This window comes from Henckelia pumila, chromosome 3 (genome assembly GCF_033568475.1).
Source record: "Henckelia pumila isolate YLH828 chromosome 3, ASM3356847v2, whole genome shotgun sequence".
Taxonomy (NCBI): Eukaryota; Viridiplantae; Streptophyta; class Magnoliopsida; order Lamiales; family Gesneriaceae; genus Henckelia; species Henckelia pumila.
In genome coordinates this window covers 185,787,972-185,807,759 of record NC_133122.1, presented here as the reverse complement: position 1 = coordinate 185,807,759, position 19,788 = coordinate 185,787,972, and positions in this window count along the sequence as shown.

The window sequence follows — 19,788 nt, the reverse complement described above, 5'->3', positions numbered from 1 at the left end:
TTTGTATATTAATTTTTTTTTTTTTTTAGAAACGACAACGGATTTAACCTGTTGCAAAACCGTTGTCGTAAGCCTCAAAAGAGAACAGATTTAAACTATTGCAGAACCGTTGTTGTATGCCTCCAAAGACAACGGATATAAACTGTTGCAAAACCGTTGTGGTATGTTTCCAAAGACAACGGATATAAACTGTTGTCGTTGGGCATGTTTTTTACAACACCAACAGTTACAACGGTTTTAACCTCCCCTACGACAACGGATTTTATCCGTTGTCGTTTTCAGTTTTTCTTGTAGTGGATTCAAATGCTTAATAATGAAATACTGTTTACAACAAAACTTAATAAAATATTTAAATCCTTGCGGAATTCTTTCATTCCATCTACTGATCTTGAACGTGAAGTTTCCCATCTGTCACACACGAAAGCATTAATACTAGCATGTCAGCAGACCTCTTCCACGCAAGATCTAAAAGATCTTACTAATCTACCAGATCTTTCCAATTTTGTTGGGTTCCTTATCTGGTAGATGAGACAAGATCCTCCTGAAAATCTCTCAACTACGAGTGGAGAATATTCAGGGGCATCTATGGATGATAGGGAATCTAGAAAATCACGTCTTCCCACGATCCAATAGATCTCGAGAAGTACCTGGAGTTCGAGACTGGATATTTTCTTCCAGCTCCATCCTGTTGGGATTCACATAATACGATACTCTGATGTCAATCTTGGCAATGATGATTTTGGAAAAACCTAGGTATCTTGTTATTCCAAATTTTGTTATTGCTATTATCATCAAAACCAACTCATAACCTACAAAGGTAACCCAAATATCAATATTATTTCCCAAAGAATCTTATTGCATGAGCTGATACCATAAATGTAGTGACCCGCACTGTGATCACCTACTAATCAAAAACTTAAGCATGCAATTAAACAATAAGTAATCTAGATCAGAGTAAATGTGAAAAATAAAAAATAGCTTAATACCAAAAAGGTAAAACCTAGTGGCTGACCCCTCAATCCCGCCTTGTTTATCACCTAATCTCCAGATCCTCAGGAGAACTACCTGCAACTGCCCCATCGAATGGGTATCCAGACAACAAAAAATAATTGGATGTGAGCATAAAATGCTCAGTACGAGAGTATGAGTATACAAATATTATATGTGCATGTATACAAGTGTACGGGTACCAAGACACAAGGTCAAGTAATCCTACTCACAGATCGCGCCCAAGGTATATAGCACTCTGCGCCGTCGCATCAAGAGGTGGCTCATATACCCGAAAGTGGATTTACTGGTGACCAGACACGAGTCAACGTGTCCAACCATCCACTATAAATAGGGTGAGCACCCTACTACCAGCTAACTCAAGAATACATGATCAATATGCTTATGGATGCAGCATAATATTATGACAGGTATATGCAGATAAAATCATGCCATATAATCAATGTTGATACATGCATACCCAGTCAGGATATCTCGAATAGTACTTTCGTACCTTATTTACTAGGCAAGCTATATCAGCTTTAAGTCCAAGACTATAGTCAGCACTACAATGCAAGATACTCATGCATCAAATTCTTGCTCTAGAAGCCGTAACTAAGCTATAGCATACTCCCTAACTATTTATAGTGAACTTAGGAAAACCTCCGTCTATCGTCAGCCCGCTAATGTCCAATGCCCCAGAGCTTGGGCACAACCTTGCTACGACCTCTGGACACCTCGCCAATGCTCCGCTACTTGGCCACTACTACGGACACTGTCCGTTATTTATAAAAATACTACTAATTTAGTGACCGCACTGTGATCACCTACTAATCAGATTCTTAATCATGTATTTTAACTTAACAAATCAAATAATTAGAAATAACACCGGAAACCATAATCAGAAATTAAAATACCAAATAAAATACTGTCATACAATCAAATCGAAAACAAATTTATTATCCCAAATACATTAAAACAGTAAACTTAGACATCTCCGTTGGCCCTCCATAGCCTAAGTCCTCCTGGAACCACCCGCCTCATCCAAACACAAACCTGCCCCATGGAATAGGGTGTCCAGAAACAAAGTACGAGACGTGAGCATAAAACGCTCAGTATGAAAGTATGAGTATATGGTATTATATGTGCATGTATGCAAGTGAACTGTGTACCAAGAAACTCAGGTCAAGAAAAAAGCTCATAGATCGAGCCCAGTGTATACAACACGCTGCGTCGTTGCCTCAAGAGGTGGCTCATATACCCAATGGATAATGGTGACCTGATACTAGTACAAGTTTTCAACCATAACGGTAACCTGACACAAGACTTACGTATCCAACCATCCACAACTCGTAGGGAGAGCGCCCTACTACATGATATCTCAAGGATAAGGGATCGATAAGCTCATGTATGCAACATAAAATCATGACATGCTCGTATAAATAGAGGCATATAAACATGCAATCACATAATATATTCAAACACATAATGCATGCATACTCAATCTAGATATCTCGAATAGTACTTCCGTATCTCATATACTTAGGCAAACTAGACCAGCTCTAAGTCCAAGCCTACAGTCCGCACTACAATGCAAAGTACTCATACATTATAATCTTATTCTAAAAGCCTTAACTAATCTATAGCATAATCCATATTTACAATAAGAAGCTAAAGCTATACATGAGTCTGTCGTCTGCCCACTGATGACGACTGCCCCAGAACTTGAGCACCTCTCCGCTGCAACCCTAGAGCATCTCGCCAGCTTCCGGACCAAGCCTAGGGGGACTGAAAACACCCAAAAACACCTAGAATACACTAGAATAGAGAGAGAGAGAGAGATAATTAATTGGTGTGAAATTTTGATTCTCGTAGGGCCTATTTATAGGCGAAGATCGGACGCTCCGATCCTTGCAATTGCAACACGTCAGTGCATGCACAGTTTGGACGCTCCGATCCCTACTTTGGAGGCTCCGAACTACTGCGTGTCCGTTCAACATTGACACATCAACACTTGCATGGCCTAACTAAGATTGGACGCTCCGATCCTGGTTCGGACAGTCCGATCTGTTTGTAGCCTCCGATCCTGTGATTCATGCCTCCGAAGGGTTCGGACCCTCTGATCCCGAGTTCGTACGCTCCAAACTTCACTTGGCCAAAATTTCGAAAATTGTCCAACTAATTCCAAATTAAGCCTCTAATACATGTTTAACCATTTTATTCAATTAATCTTGTAAAAATAGAACCGGTTCATTACATTCTCCCCCACTTAAGATATCTTCGTCCTCGAAACAAATCTTAAGTACTGAATGCATTTAATACCGAATAAAATATTTTATTTAAACTGAAAATTTTACAAGATACAACTAAAATAAAACTCAATCAGAATAATTTTGGAAAATCTGTACGCATACGGCTCTCAAGTTCCCAAGTGACTTCTTCAATGCCTCGGCATTGCCACTGAAATAGAACAAGAGGAATGATCTTGTTACGTAAGACCTTATCCTTATGACCTATGATACGCAAAGGTGTCTCCACATACATTAAATATGTATCCAATTGTACTTCAGACGGCTGCAAGATATGAGAATAATCTGCCACATACCGTCGTAACAATGATACATGGAATACATCATGGATACTTGATAAATATTGTGGTAACGCCAATCTGTAAGCCAAATCTCCAACACTTGGATTTCAAATGGACCAATGAACCTAGGAGATAGCTTACCCTTGAGCCCAAATCCTGCGAAATGATGAAACTTTCAAGAACACCTTCTCGCCCATTTCAAACTGCAAAGACATGTTTTTAACATTCTCATAACTATCCTGCCGATCCTGCGCAGTCTTAATTTGTTTCCTGATCTGCCCGACAATATCAATAGCCTGCTGAACTAACTCTGGTCCCTCTACTTGTAGCTCCCCCACTTCTTCCTAGAACAGTGGAGTACGACATCATCGTCCGTACAATGCCTCAAACGGAGCCATTCTAATACAATGATGGTAACTGTTGTCGTACGCAAATTCAATCAATGACAACTGATATTTCCAAGCTAGACCAAAATCCAAAGAAAAGACTCGTAGCATATCCTCAAGAGTATGAATCGTGCTCTCTGATTGTTCATCAACGTCTGGGTGATTGCAGTACTCAAGCTAAGAGTAGTACCCATAGCGCGTTGAAGACTCCCCCAAAATCTGGAAGTAAACCCGGGGTCTCGATCGCTGACTATGCTCACAAGCATTCCGTGCAATCGAACAATCTCCTGGATGTACAAGCGAGCAATCCTGTCAAAATTGTAGTCCCGGTTATATGGAATGAAATATGCTGACCTGGTGCGTCAGTCCACGAAAACCCAGATAACATCACAATTCCTCAAGGACACCGGTAAATGGGTCACGAAGTCCATCGTGATCAACCTCATTTCCACTCAGGAATAGGTAAACAAAGAAGCAACCCTCCAGGTTGTCGGTGCTTTGCCTTGACCCGCTGATACACCAAACATCTCGAAAAATACTGATACACACTTCTATTCATTACATTCCACCAGAACCTAGTACGCAAATATGTGTACATCTTGTTGCTTTCTGGATGAATACTCAACTTAGAACGATGGGCTTGAGATAAAATCTCCTCCCTCAAAGTATCATCCTTCGGAACAACAATATGGCCAGACAAACAAAGGAAACCATCTGACTGATAATGGAATCCTAACGTAATATCATCTCTGGCTAAACGAGCCAAATGCTGGGTCTTCGGGTCAGACATCTGAGAATCTTGAATCTGAGAATACAAAGCTGGCTCAGATAAAATTGTAAACATCTGGATAATCTGCAACCTTTTTTATGCTTGAAGGTATAACCTGAAGAACAACAATCTTCAATGATTCTGGTTAAAGAACCAGTCTCGAGTGTGGACACTCGCACCTTGCGACTTAAGGCATCAGCAGTGAGATTAGCATCTCCTGGATGGTACTTAATTTCATATTCATAATCTTTCAACAAATCCATCCAACGTCTCTGTTTCATGTTCAAATCCGCCTAGGTAAACAAATAATTGAGACTCTTGTGATCTGTGAAGATCTCAAATCTCTCGCCATACAGATAATGACACAGATAATGACGCGAGATCTTCAATACAAATACAATAGCTGCTAACTCAAGATCATGTACTGGGTAATTGTTCTCGTGAACTTTCAACTATCTAAAGGCGTATGCAATCACATGCCCATTCTGAGTCAAGACACATACCAGTCCCTGAAGAGAAGCATCAGTCTACACCACATACCCTCCAGATCCAGAAGGTAAAGCCAACAAAGGCACAAAAGTCAACCGACTACGAAGCTCATAGAAATTTTATTCACATTCTGAAGACCACTCAAAATTCATGCCCTTCCGAGTAAGTTGTGTCAAAGGTCGAGCTAGCTGCGAGAAATTCGCGATAAAGCGACAATAATATCTTGCTAGACCCAGAAAACTATGGATCTCAGCTACCATCGTTGGACACGAACAATTCATTACAACTTCAACCTTGCTCGGATATATAAAAACTCCATCCCTGGATATAACGTGGCCAAGAAATACCACTCGATCCAGCCAAAACGCGTACTTACTTAGTTTAGCGTATAACTTTTTATCTCTTAAGTTCTGCAACACAAAACTAAGATGATACGCGTGTTCATTTACATCATGTGAATATACTAAAATATCATCAATGAACATGACGACAAACTTGTCCAAAAATTCTCGGAATACTTGATTCATCAAGTACATGAATACAGCCGGTGCATTAGTCAACCCAAATGGCATTACTAGGAACTCATAATGCCCATACCTGGTTCTAAATGCTTTCTTGGCTATATCCTGATCTCGGACTCTCATCTGATGATATTCAGATCTCAAATAAATCTTTGAGTAAACTGAATTACCCTGCAACTTATCAAACAAATCGTCTATATAAGGCAAGGGATACTTATTCTTGATTGTTACATTGTTCAACTGGCGATAGTCAATGCACAGACGCATAGGCCCATCCTTCTTTTTCACGAACAGAACAGGCGCTCCCCAAGGAGAAACACTAGGACAAATGTAACCCTTGTCCAACAGATCCTGAAGTTGTTGCTTCAATTCACGCATCTCTGATGGAGCCAGACGATACGGTGCTCGAGAAATAGGCAAAGTCTCTGGCATCAACTCTATTCAAAACTCAATTTCGTGCACTGAAGGAAATCCTGGAATCTCATCTGGAAACACATTTGGGAGTTCATTCACAACTGGAAAATCTTCTATACCAAAACTTCCAACGGATGTATTGACTGCATAAATGAGATAGCCTTCCCCACCAGACTCCAGAGCTCGACAAGCTCTCAAAGTGGATACAAAAGGCATATGAGGTCGCGCTCCATCACCATAGAAGAATCAGCTATCATCACCAACTGGATGGAAACACACTAGTCTATGATAACAATACACTGAATCTTGGTATGTTGTCAACATATCAGATCCCAGAATGCAATCAAAATCTTCCATTACTAATATCATGAGATTCGCCATCAAAACATTCCCTTTGAACTCTAAAGGGCAACCAAGGACTAAATGCTTAGCCGATGCAGACTGTCCCATCGGAGTAGAGACAACAACCACTGTGTCTAGAGATATGTATGGCAACTTATGTCTTTTAACAAAATGTGCAAAAATGAAAGAATGAGATGCACCAGTGTCAATGAGTACAAAAGCACGTATATTAAAAGGCAGAAAAATACCCGCTATGACCTTTTCATTCTCATCCACTGCCTAATCATTCCTCAAGGCCAACACCTGACTGGAAGTTCGTGGTTTCAGATAAGAACCTCTTGTCGACTGTCTCTGTGGCCTCTGCTGCACTGATGCCTGAGAACCAGAACCAGAACAAGCTCCCTCGGTCTGTGGAGAATCCTTCTTCAGGTGACCAATCTCCCCACATCAGAAACATGCCCCTGAAACTTTCCGGCACCTGTTAGTAGGATGACTCCCACCACAATTTCTACAAGGTCCCTGATTCTTATTTGCAAAGCTCATCACTTCCCCGGATCGTGAGGAACAAGAAGTAGAACCAGACTTCTTGAAAGACTGATTACGGGGACCCAAGGAAATTTCGAGTCTAGAAGAGAAGAAAGATCTGTTATGGCGGATGATGTCCTCTGCCTGGTGACATCAACTCACTAATACCTCGTAAGTCATGTCATCTCCCACAACAACTTGGTCGTGGATCTCTGGATTAAGGCCTTGGAGGAACAGATTGTACTTCGCCCCGGTGCTATCAGAAATCTGGGGACAATAGGGCAGCAACTCAAAGAACTTCTGCTGGTACTCATCGATCTACATCGATCCTTTCCTCAAGCCCAGCAACTCACTTGCCTTCGCCTATCGGAGTGTAGGAGGAAAATGCAACTTATAAAAGGCTGTGCAGAACTCTTCTCAAGTAGCTACTCCTCGAGCTGCAATAAAGGGTGTAGATGCAGAAATTCGCCACTTCCGCGCTCGCCCTTCTACAGGGAAATCAAGATTTTCCATCTTTTGTTCCTCAGTGCATCGAAATTCACGGAAACAAACCTTCATACGCCGCAGCCAGTTTACAGCATCCTCCGGGGTTTCTACTCCGATCAATGGTTTAGGTCCCATTTGCATGAACCTGTGCATGCTGAAACACCTACGATCATCATGGCGATGGTGATGATGGCCCCGACGATGCTCTCGATCGCCCTGATAACCCCAGCGTCCACCTACGCTTCCATGACTAATTTCGTCACCAAGTCCCTCCATCTACATGATGATTAAAGATTAATCCCAAGACAACAATCTAGATCCCAAGATTACTATGCATGTTCAGATATCATAAATATAGTGACCCACACAGTGATCACCTACTAATCAGAAGCTTAAGCATGCATTTAACTTAACAAATCAAATAATCAGAAATAACAACGAAAACCATAATCAACAATTAAAATACCAAATAAAATACTATTATACAATCAAATCAAAACCAAATATATTATCCCAAATACATTAAAACAGTAAACTTAGACATCACCGCTGGTCCTCCATAGCCTTAGTCCTCCTGGTACCACCCGCCTCATCCAAACGCAAACCTGCCCCATGGAATAGGGTGTCCAGAAACAAAGTACGGGACGTGAGCATAAAACACTCAGTACGAGAGTATGAGTATACGGTATTATACGTGCTTGTATGCAAGTGAACTGTGTACCAAGACACTCAGGTCAGGAAACAAGCTCATAGACCGGGCCCAAGGTACATAGCATGCTGCGTCGTTGCCTCAGGGGGTGGCTCATATACCCAGTGGATAATGGTGACCTGATAATAGTTCAAGTGTCCAACCATAAAGGTGACCTGACACAAGACTTACGTATCCAACCATGCACAACTCGTAGGGAGAGCGCTCTACTACAGGATATCTCAAGGATAAGGGATCAATATGCTCATGTATGAAACATACAATCATGGCATGCTCGTATAGATAAAGACATATAAACATGCAATCACATAATACATGCAAACACATAATCATGCATACTCAATCTTGATATCTCGAATAGTACTTCCGTACCTTATATACTTAGGCAAGCTAGACCATCTATAAGTTCAAGCCTACAGTCCGCAATACAATGCAAAGTACTCATGCATTATAATCTTATTCTAAAAGTCTTAACTAATCTATAGCATAATCCCTATTTACAATAAGGAACTAGAGCTATACCTGCGTTCCTTGTCAGCCCACTGATGACGACTGCCCAAGAACTTGGGCACTTCCCCGTTGCAACCCCGGAGCATCTCGCCAACTTCCGGACCAAGCCTAAGAAGGTTGGAAACACCCCAAAACACCTATAATACACTAGAATCGAGGAAGAGAGATAAGGTATTGGTGTGAAATTCTAATTCTTGGAGGGCTTATTTATAGGCAGAGATCGGATGCTCCGATCCTTGTATGAGCAACACGTCACTGCATGCACAGTTTGGACGCTCCGATCCGTACTTCGGAGGCTCCAAACTGCTGCGTGTCCGTTCAACCTTGACACCTCAACACTTGCATGGCCTAACTGAGATCGGACGCTCCGATCCTGGTTCGGACGCTCCGATCTGTCCGTAGCCTCCGATCCTCTGATTCATGCCTTCGAAGGGTTCAGACCCTCCGATCCCGATTTCGGATTCTCCGAAATTCCCTTGTCCAAAATTTCAAAAATTATCCAAATAATTCCAAATTAAGCCTCTAATCCATGTTTAACCATTTTATTCAATTAATCTTGTAAAAATGGAACTGGGTCATTACAACTACCTACTACAAATCTTTATAAAAGAGTCCCAAAGCCCTTAAAATAGAGCCATTACGGGAGAAAAAAGGTTGGGAATGCATTGAAAATGAGCCATCTCAACCCCTATTTATATACATCAGATTGGACGGTCCGATCTGCATGTCCAGCCACGTGTCACAATCTTGTGAACATATGTCCTTCCAACACATCGGATGCTTCTATCCCAAATCGGACGCTCCGATCGTCGCCACGTGTTGATCCAAAGTTGACACCTCATTGGATAGCTGGAGTTGGGTTCGGACGCTCCGTTCCAAGAATGGACGTTCCAAACTCACCCGAGTTCAATTTCCAATTTCTTTAATTAAATCCAATTTAATCCCTTCATCCCTTCCTTAATCATATTCAGTCAATTAATCTTGTAAATTGGGACAGGGCTACTACATTCCAAGTGTGAATCAGTTTAGTCATCCTCAGATTTTCTGATTTCAACTGTTGACTCTTAACTTGTAGCTTATCATTATCCGTCTTAAGCCTGGCAATCTCTGTCTCTAGACTGATATTCTGAACCAACATCTCCCAGTCAAGTTTATTTGAATAGTCTGGCAAGTCATTTTGCGTTGCTTTAACTTCTTCATATGCTAAGAATAGTCTCTGGTACTCATTAGCCATGTCATGCAATGACTCATCTAACTACTGTCATGTAAAATTATTGGAGTTAAGGTCTAATACATGTCCACTCGTGGAGGGTAGCTCTGATGCTTGATCACTAACTTTCTCACTGATGGAAGTTTGATCATCATGAGACATGAAGCAGTTTTCTTCATTTATATTTGTGTCTTTGTCTGAGAAGAAGAGTTCTTCAATGGGCTTAGTTAATGGACTCCTGCTTTCTTTAGTTTTTATCTCCTCATCGCCTATCTTTATCAACTGCTGCCAAATATTATTGGCATTTGAACATGCCTCAATCGTCTTGGCAGTGCAGTTGTCAACAGTTATGTACCAAAATCTCTTAGTGATTCCTCCGAGTGCATCCATTGACAAGAGTTCAAAAACAAGAAGAGATCTCGCTCTAATACCACTTGATAGGATCGGTTGAGGGGTGATCGGTTGGATTAATCGATTTGCACTATAGAATTTGACCTCTTAATCTTCTTGATGGAGTTCAATTGAGGATGGTCAAATGAATCATTTCCTTCTTTCGTGTCTATGTTAATCAATCAACCTGAAAAGTGCGGAATGAGATCGACTAACATATTAGAACATAGATCAAATAGAATCGTGATTAGGTAAGAGTGATGAACTGAAAGTAAGAAACACAAGGCTTTGTTTATGGATGTTCGGAGATTTTAAAGTCTCCTACATCACCCCTTCTTCCACCTCGGAAGGATTCACTCTAGAAAACTCTGACTATTACAATCAACTTGAAACAGCTCACTCCAAGACTAGGACTTACACACAATATCCTATCCCAAAACTCCTAGACTAAAAGAACTCAACCATAGAATGATTCTTGTAACAACGAGATTTGCAGCACCTCAACTGATAAATTACAGATTCAACACTTGCTAAAACTCAATAGTTAGCAAAAAATGATCCTCACTGATCTGATATACTTGAAGAGAGTGCTTGTGTTCTTCGACTCTTGATAATAAGCTTTGAAATTTTTCTTCTTGTTTTCTCGACTGAGTGTTTGAGTTGATAAACTGAAAGAATTCAATTTACCTCTGATGAATTCATTATATGTGCGAGAATTCTTAATTATTCGGATCATTCCTAAAGATTCCCGAATGTGTATTTATACTTGGTGGGCAACGACTCTTTCAAACTCAAATCAAAGCCGTTAGCTTGTCTTTTCCTCAGACATTATCTAACAACGTCGTACACTGTTGTGCTTGTGCTTTTACGACGTCTGGTCTATACGTTTGATCTTATCCACAAGGGTCAAGCTGATCAAGCAATCACTTAGTCTGATGTATGATTTAGTTGAGCTTTTAGATGGTCTTCGGTTGAGCTTTGAGGTAGTTTTCTCTGATCAATTGACACAGTTTAGCTTATATGAAACTAGTGCAGTTTAGCGCCCTAAACTGAATGCAGTTTACATCATTCACTTCCATTGAGCTTTGATCAATGGTCAACTCAGTTGATGTATGCAGTTTAGCTCTGAGACTTCAGTTTAGCTTCGGAGACTCGTTCAGTTTACGTCTTTTTGTGCTCGAATCTAGACAGGATTAGTTGACTTGTGAATTTGCCAAAATCAAAACTCCGTAAGTTCCAACATATATAATTCACGTTTTCATTTTTATTTATCACAAATATATAGATTTGTGCGATAATTAATATTCTTCTTATTTACTAATATACTCTTATTTAATCAGATTTGTTATTGAATATATTATTTATTTTTTCAATAATTTTACACCATATAAGTATTCATAATCAAATAGGGGTAAAATTGGAAAATTATTTACCAATTTGACATTTCTAAAAAAATTATTAATATGTATGAGAAAAGAAGTAAGTCTATATATGGGAGACGGGGGGAGTACTATAAAATAAAATGTTGCGTGCATATTTTTTTGAAGATATATATATATATAGTAAATAAAACGATATATTTAATTTAAAACAAATTAATGGGAAGGGAGGGATTGGGGAACAATAAATATATACGACTTTGTTTTTATAATGGTCATGTTTTTGTTTACTCTTCTAGTTTCTACCGCTACTACAGAAAATATCATTTTCAGCCATAAATCTTGACAAAACTAGGTTTCAAAACAAAATAAAAGAATGATTTTCTCTTGGATGCATTAATGATATGTATTGAAAATAAAATGTTAAAAATCTTTGTATTGATGTTATTGAAAATTTTAATGAACTTAAAATTTTTTAAATTTATAAATATTTGTTCAAAACATATCATTGATGACAAATTATTTAAATATAATTGGTGTTGTAATTTGTCTTTTATAGTTTAATATTTTACCTAGCTTGTAGGCGGCCCTCCCATAGTCAAGATCCTGGATCCGCCCCTGATGTTGTGGATTTGCTATTGATCTTAATGAAATAATTATGCTGCTATTTTATTGAGTTATATGTTGTTTTTTGTTTATGATGTTATGTTTGATAATTTCGGAATGTAAACATAGTATTTTATTGATTTTACGGAATTAAATATTCTTTTAAAAATTTAATTCTATATTACTGAGGTTTGTTATTTTCAAACTTTTATTGGAAGACAACACCAATATCATTATGTCTGGGCTCGAGGCTTACACTCAATAACACGCATCTTAGAAGCAGGGGCGGTCCAAATAAAAAAGAGGCCCGGGACAAATATTAAAATAAAAGTTTCTTACATTAATTTAAAAAAAGATTTGAAATTTACGCTCCATTTTTTGTTATTTACATTCCATTTATGAATAAATTTGCACTACATTCTATATATGAAGTGAAGTGTAGGTAACACAAAATGAAGTATAAATATCAACTCTCATTTAAAAAATCAAATATAATAGAGTTATATGACATTATCTTCATATTTTGTGAATATAATTATGAAATTATGAAAAAAAAAAATCACATTGAACCACCAAAACTCACAATTTAAGTGATAATTTAATTTAAAAGCAGTTAATTTATCCAATCAACTATAGATTAAATAAAAATTCCAAATTTCAAAATTAAGTTTTGAAATTCGTACTTTCAATCCATAAATTTTCAACCACGACATTAAATTAATTATAAATATTAAAATCTAACATTAAATCAAAATTAAATTTAACAAGTCATAAATCAAATTTTAACGCACACAGAGGCCGAGAAGAAATTGATCGAACATCAAACTATAAAACTTAAAGCTAAGAAAGTCGGTAATCAAGGAGAGGCAATGGAAAGTATCGACGAAAAACAACACCAAACTAAGAGGTGATGAACGAAGCAAAAATTGAATATCAGTTTAGGTGATAACTTTGTTGTTGACGATCATTAAATATTTTTTGATTTTTTAATAACTATTATAATATAATAATTAATTGAACAACATAATAAATAATATTTATAATATATATAATAAATTTTTTTAAATTAATTTGGGGCCCCACCAATTGTGGGACCCTGGGCTTGGCGGGCAGGGCCGCCCCTGCTTAGAAGTTTGTTGTTTAATAGACTTAACTTTTTAAAGAACTATTTTTTTAATTTAGGTCAATTTTTGAATATGGAGTTTTGGACCGTTGAAACTTGTTTACACCTAGCTGTATAAAAATCAGTGGTAAACGTCAAATCCATCATTATCATGTTCGTATAGTATTTCATGTTAATTAATATGTATTTCAAGCTTACTTAAAAATGAGGTCATTCATTCTTCTTTATAACTAATGTATAAATAAGTAATGCATGAATATGGAGTTTGATCTATTGTTTCACTAGAAAATTGCACGTGACAACAATACTATTTGGTTGAGACTGAAGTTATCAAATTTTATCTTAACTGTTTAGCTTTTTAAAATCAAGTGTTGTACTTTTTACGGGTAATTTCAAACTTCGATCACTATGATTCAATCTCTAATTAGCTATTGAAGCGGGTATTACATCTTTAACTTTCTCTTTTGTGATATTTTTCGGTCTCTGATCGACGTTTTTCTCGTAATATATCGCATGTTTATAACTTGAATTTGATTTATTTTTTAGCAAAAAAATTTAAAGCAATTACTTATGTTATATATTTGTTGAAAAGTGTAAAAATATGTATATAGATTTTGTTATATATAAACTGTAGGATCGATATCAAGCGATTTACATTTTACTAAAAGTTATAGTTGGAGGTAATTATGCAACTCAAATTAATCTTTTAAATCGTAACAGTAGTTCAAACGCATGTAGATTGTTCTACCCAATAGGAGGACAATGATTGCATCCCATCAATCACCTTATCAATAATTCTGCTTTCAATCAATGTGAATCGAAGCCATGACCTTGACTCCTATATCAATTGTATGACCCAAAGCTTATCGCTTTACCAAAATTTATAGTTGATGGTAACAATACGACTCAAATATTTTAAACCATACAAAATCTTGTTTCGATTGTTTTATACAACAAAAACTATTATTGCAACCCAGCATAAGCAGTTTATGTTAAATAATAATTTTACTTCTATTTATTTTTATGTAAAAAAATAGTAATTTATTTCAGAAAAAATTATTTTTTGGTTCATTAACTTGTCTAATTTTGAGTTTTAGTACATCGAGTTTTCAAATTTTGGTTTTGGTATACTAGCATTTAATTTTCGATTATTGTAAGTCCAACTGCTGATGTGATATTTGACAATTCAACAATTTTTGATGTTACTCCATCATCATGTTAGCATTTTTCAATGTCAAATCAGTATTTTTCAGTGTCGTGTCATCAATTAGGCAAAAAAGCCTAAAATTAAAATTAAGCATACCAATAGAAAATTTATCAAGTAAATCTAAAGCACATATTATTTTTACATCTGGTAAACCATATTAATCATAAGAAAATTGTTGCATATTTTTTTTTCCCAAAGCCGCCTGTTGTGGCGGGAGGTTTGGCGGACCCCTACCAGTTTATTAGAAGTAAAAAAGATAAATACAAGAGAGGGGGACTAGACCAAAACCTCTCGAGAAATTACAAGAGCAAAAACGCAAAAATCAGCAATTAATTAAAAATTGTTCGAGTTGGCCCTAATATAAGGAAAACCAGCCCTATCTAATCTACAGATCCCTTTCAGTTGCCCCCGAATATGTTCTGGTCGAAGTGTAGCCATCCCACGCTCAATGCCTAGATTCTCCAGTTCATCTGCCGCCGCGTTTGCTTCTCTGAAAATGTGAGACTTGCGCACAGTAAACCCAAATAAAATTTTGTTGTATTTGAGTAAGAGTCGACCTCAGTTCCCAACTAGTTGTATTTTCTTCAATGATGTTTAACGCTGCCATAGAATCCACTTCCAGCCATAATGGAAATAAATTATATAACCTGCAAATTTGAAGGCCCTTTAAGATCGCTCGAAGCTCAGCCCGAGTGTTCGAACCATTCCCAATATGCTCGTGAAATGCAACAATTGGTCTCCCCAAATGATCCCGAACAATACCTCCTCTTCCTGATTCTCCTCCGCCTTTCGAGCAACCATCCGAGTTAAGCTCGAAATAACCAATCGGGGGAGGAATCTAACGTACCACCCAAACATAGACATTCCAAGTATGCTCGTGAAATGCAACAATTGGTCTCCCCAAATGATCCCGAACAATACCTCCTATTCCTGATTCTCCTCCGCCTTTCGAGCAACCATCCGAGTTAAGCTCGAAATAGCCAATCGGGGGAGGAATCTAACGTACCACCCGAACATAGACATTCCAAGTAATACATGGCTTCAACCCAACCGATTAGCCAAAAAACTGCAATCAACCCAATGATCAGCCCACACAGAACCTGCATGATCAATCAAAATAATATAATCATCAATTTGCCTAATGATTCTGGAAGCCAAAATACGAATCCTCTATGTTTATGCTCATTCCTTTCTTTCCAAAGTAACCAGATAAGAATAAAATGGATTATCTCCTTGATATGTCCATCCTTTCTCCAAGCCAAGAACACTTTCCAATTATTAAAATTATGAGGATGTTGAATACCAAATTATCGAGCATAATGCCTCCACACTGTAGTAGCCGTAACACTCGAGAAAAATATATGATCAAAATTCTCCTGCCCCCGACAACACTGACAAATTGACACCATGGAAATAGCTTGACTCTAGAGGATATAATCAATTTGCAGCCGCCTAAAGTACCATCTCCAACAAAAAATAGAGATGGAAGGACAAAAAAGCTTGGACCAGCAACCTTTAAACCAATCAACAATTGGTTTATTATGACGCACCACCTCCCAAGCAGATTTTGCGGAAAACCTACCTGTAGTGGACTTCTTCCAAGTAGCCCTATCCAAATCCACCGGATGAATTGGAACCTCCAAACTAAGCCAAGCTACCTCTTCCGGAACAGCAAGAAGAAGCTTATCTAAATTACAACTCCTTCCATCACAAAACCAGTTCACTTTCCTGTCAAGCTGCCACTACACAGGAATCATCGAAGCCACGGGCCCATCTGACATCCAATAACCAAACCAGAAACAAATATTTCCATCACCAATGACCCAACCGAGGTCCCTCTCAGCTCTACTCCTGATCTTCATCATCCTCCTCCAAGTGGGAGAGACATTCTATAGAAGATTACTGCAGCATATGGCGACCTCTTGCAATATCTGCTGTGTAAAAAACTACTCCAGATAGAATCCAATATTATCCAAAGTTTAATAGAGAAGGCCGTCACTGAATCTTTTAATCTCCGGATACCCAGACCACTTTTTGAAACAGGTAGAAAAATCTTCTCCTAGGAAATTCAGTGAACTTTCCACTCCCCTGATTTAGATCCCCATAGAAATTTAGCACACAACATTTCCAATCGACGGGGAATTGTTCCAGGGGTTGTAGCACTTGAAATAGATAAATTGGAATGGAACATAACACACTTTTAATTAAAACCAGTCTACTCCCAAATGATGACATTTTCGATTCCCTTCCCTGAAGCTTCATGTTGGCACTAGCCATTAGATTATCAAAGTAGGAGCTCTTCCGAGGCCCCAAAAACAACAACGCCCCAAGATATCGCAATGGTAAGTTTCCTTCACCAAATCCTGTAATTGAATAATAACATCCCCTCCTCTCCGCTGTGAACTTTTTCGAAGTGATGATGGAGCTTTTTGTATTATTGATGAGTTGGCCGGAGAATTGCTCATAATGATAGAGAAAGTCGCGCAGCAGCTTAACACTGGTAACCGCACCATTGGAGAAGATGATAAGATCATCTGCATAAGCCAAGTGAGATAATATGATCGGACGTCCCGTGTGTTAGACTAGATTCTTGTGACGCTGAAATAGATTGTCCACCCCCCGAGAAAGAAACTCAGAAGCTAGAACAAATAATAATGGAGACAATGGATCATCCTTCCTGAGATCTCTCTTAGAAGAAAATAAACCTAACATATTGTCGTTGATATTTACCGAAAACCAACAATTAATGATATAAAGCTGGATCTGATTACATTCCCCTCCCGAAAAACCCAAAGCTTCCAACATCTGCAACAAAAAATCCCACTGAACTCTGTCATATGCTTTAGCCATGTAAATCTTGAGGAGAATGCTACCTCCCCCACCCCCCCCCCCCCCTCCTTGATTTTTAGTTGAGATTATTCACCATCTCCTGAGCCATCAAAATGTTGTCAGAAATCACTCTACCAACAATAAATCCACTCTGAGACGGTGATATGATCCTGGATAAGATAGGCTGTAACCGCAGAGTGATAATTTTAGTGATGATTTTATTACTAACATTGTAGAGACTAATCGATATAAACTCAGACCACTGTTGCGCATCCACGCTCTTGGGAATCAAAACAATAGTAGTAGCAGTAATACTTCTGGGAAGTTGAGAGCCATTGCAGAAATCCTGAACTGCATCAATAATATCTGCCTTAATGATCTCCCAACAACCTCTATAAAACCCAGCTAACAATCCATTTGAACCTGCACCGTTGTCCTCATGGATAGAAAAAACACAATCCCGAACCTCTTCCTCAGAAATAGGCTTCATAAGAATATTGTTATCCTCTGCAGTAACTAGAGTGGGAATGTGATCGAACTCCGCTCTATTTTGTGGTGAATATTCTCCTATCAATAAGTTCTCAAAGAATCTAGCCCCTGACTCCTGAATATCCGGCTGACTCTCCAAAGGAATCCCAATATCCCACACTCTGTAGATTTTATTTTTAGCTTTGCGTCTGTTAACTAAATTTTCTCTCCTCTTCCACAATCCACCTTGCAGACGCTTTCTGTTTTCATAAGGCTTCCTCCATATATAATCCGAGAGCCATCTTTGATTTGGCTAAAGAAAGCAATTCTCTGTGATTTTCCGAATGTAAACATTCAAAGGCCTCCTCCGCCAGTTTAGCTACCGCATCCAGAACCTTGATTTTATCATGAATGTTACCAAAAACTTCCTTATTCCACCATTTAACATGACCATTAAGACGTTTAAATTTAATCACCAAACGGGTCAGACCCCTAGCAGGACAAGGGTTATTCCAATTTAGTCGAACTGTTTGAACAAACTTCGGATGCATGCTCCACATATTCTGAAATCTAAAAGATCCAAAAGTTCGTGGCATGGTAGGTGCCGAAATAAGCAGGGGTGAATGATCTGAAGAGCCCCGATGTAAATGCGTAACCTTGAAAGAATTAAAGTAGTTCGACCAAGAGGAAGATAAAAGCACTATGTCCAATCTCTTCCATATTCTAGAATTAGTCCAGGTAAACTTGGACCCAACAAAACCAGCATCAATAAGCCCAACATCAGTAATAAACTCTGAGAATTCATAAATACCCTCTGGACGACTAACAATGCAAAGATAATGTTCACTGGGTTCTGCAATAATATTAAAATCACCTCCAACCACCCAAGGACAGCCATCTTGAGGTTTACAATACAATAACCCCTCCCAAAGTAGACGCCTTACACTCCTATCAAAACTGGCATAAACGACAGACAAAAATATATCTGTCGGAAAAAGCCCAGATGAAAGCTTCAGATGCAAAAACTGATAATGATCTGTCACCACGAAAACCAAAACATCCGAAGAATGATAAAACCAGATTTTATTGCTAGAATTAGCCAGAACTGAATAAAACCCAAAAATCTTATTCCTCCATTTTTGATCAAGCTGTCTCTTTGGTTCAACAATATCCAAAAAAAGAAGATGTTGAGTTTCCTTTAGAAACTTGATCCGTCTCTGAGCTGACTTATTCCCAATACCCATAACATTCCAGATCGTACCAATCATTGAGAAATATCAGTGGGGTTAGTAGTAGGGTTATTTAAATTACCTCGATTTCTCATTGCAGAAACAGATCTCGTTCTCTAAGTAGGTCTCCCTGGCCCTCTCCTGATCGATTTTTGCCTCTCAGCAACAGGAAGATCCTTTGGAAAAGATTCCACAATAGTAATACACTTGGATACCCCATAATCACCTCACAAACTCATGTTATTTTCGAAAAAAACTGCCTCTTCAAGAAGATGTTTCTGTTTAGAATTCGGCAACTCGTCGAGAAGAGATTGCTGCTTAGTACAGTCATTAAAACAAGTATCTATTGGTTCTTTATTCACATCCTGCAGCTGCTCGTCTTGACTTGCTTTGATTCTCAACCATCTTGGTCATGCATAATACATTCAAATTTAGCTTAAGTTTATTTTTTTTCAGATTATTGAATAAATTTCTTTGCTTTACTTCGATGATAAAATTTAAACATACATTGAATAATGATTTAGTATTAAAAAAATAATCAATTTCCTAACAAAAAATACAATATAAGTGAAAATTAATATTTTTTCTAATATAAAATCTTTGTTTAAAAATATTAATT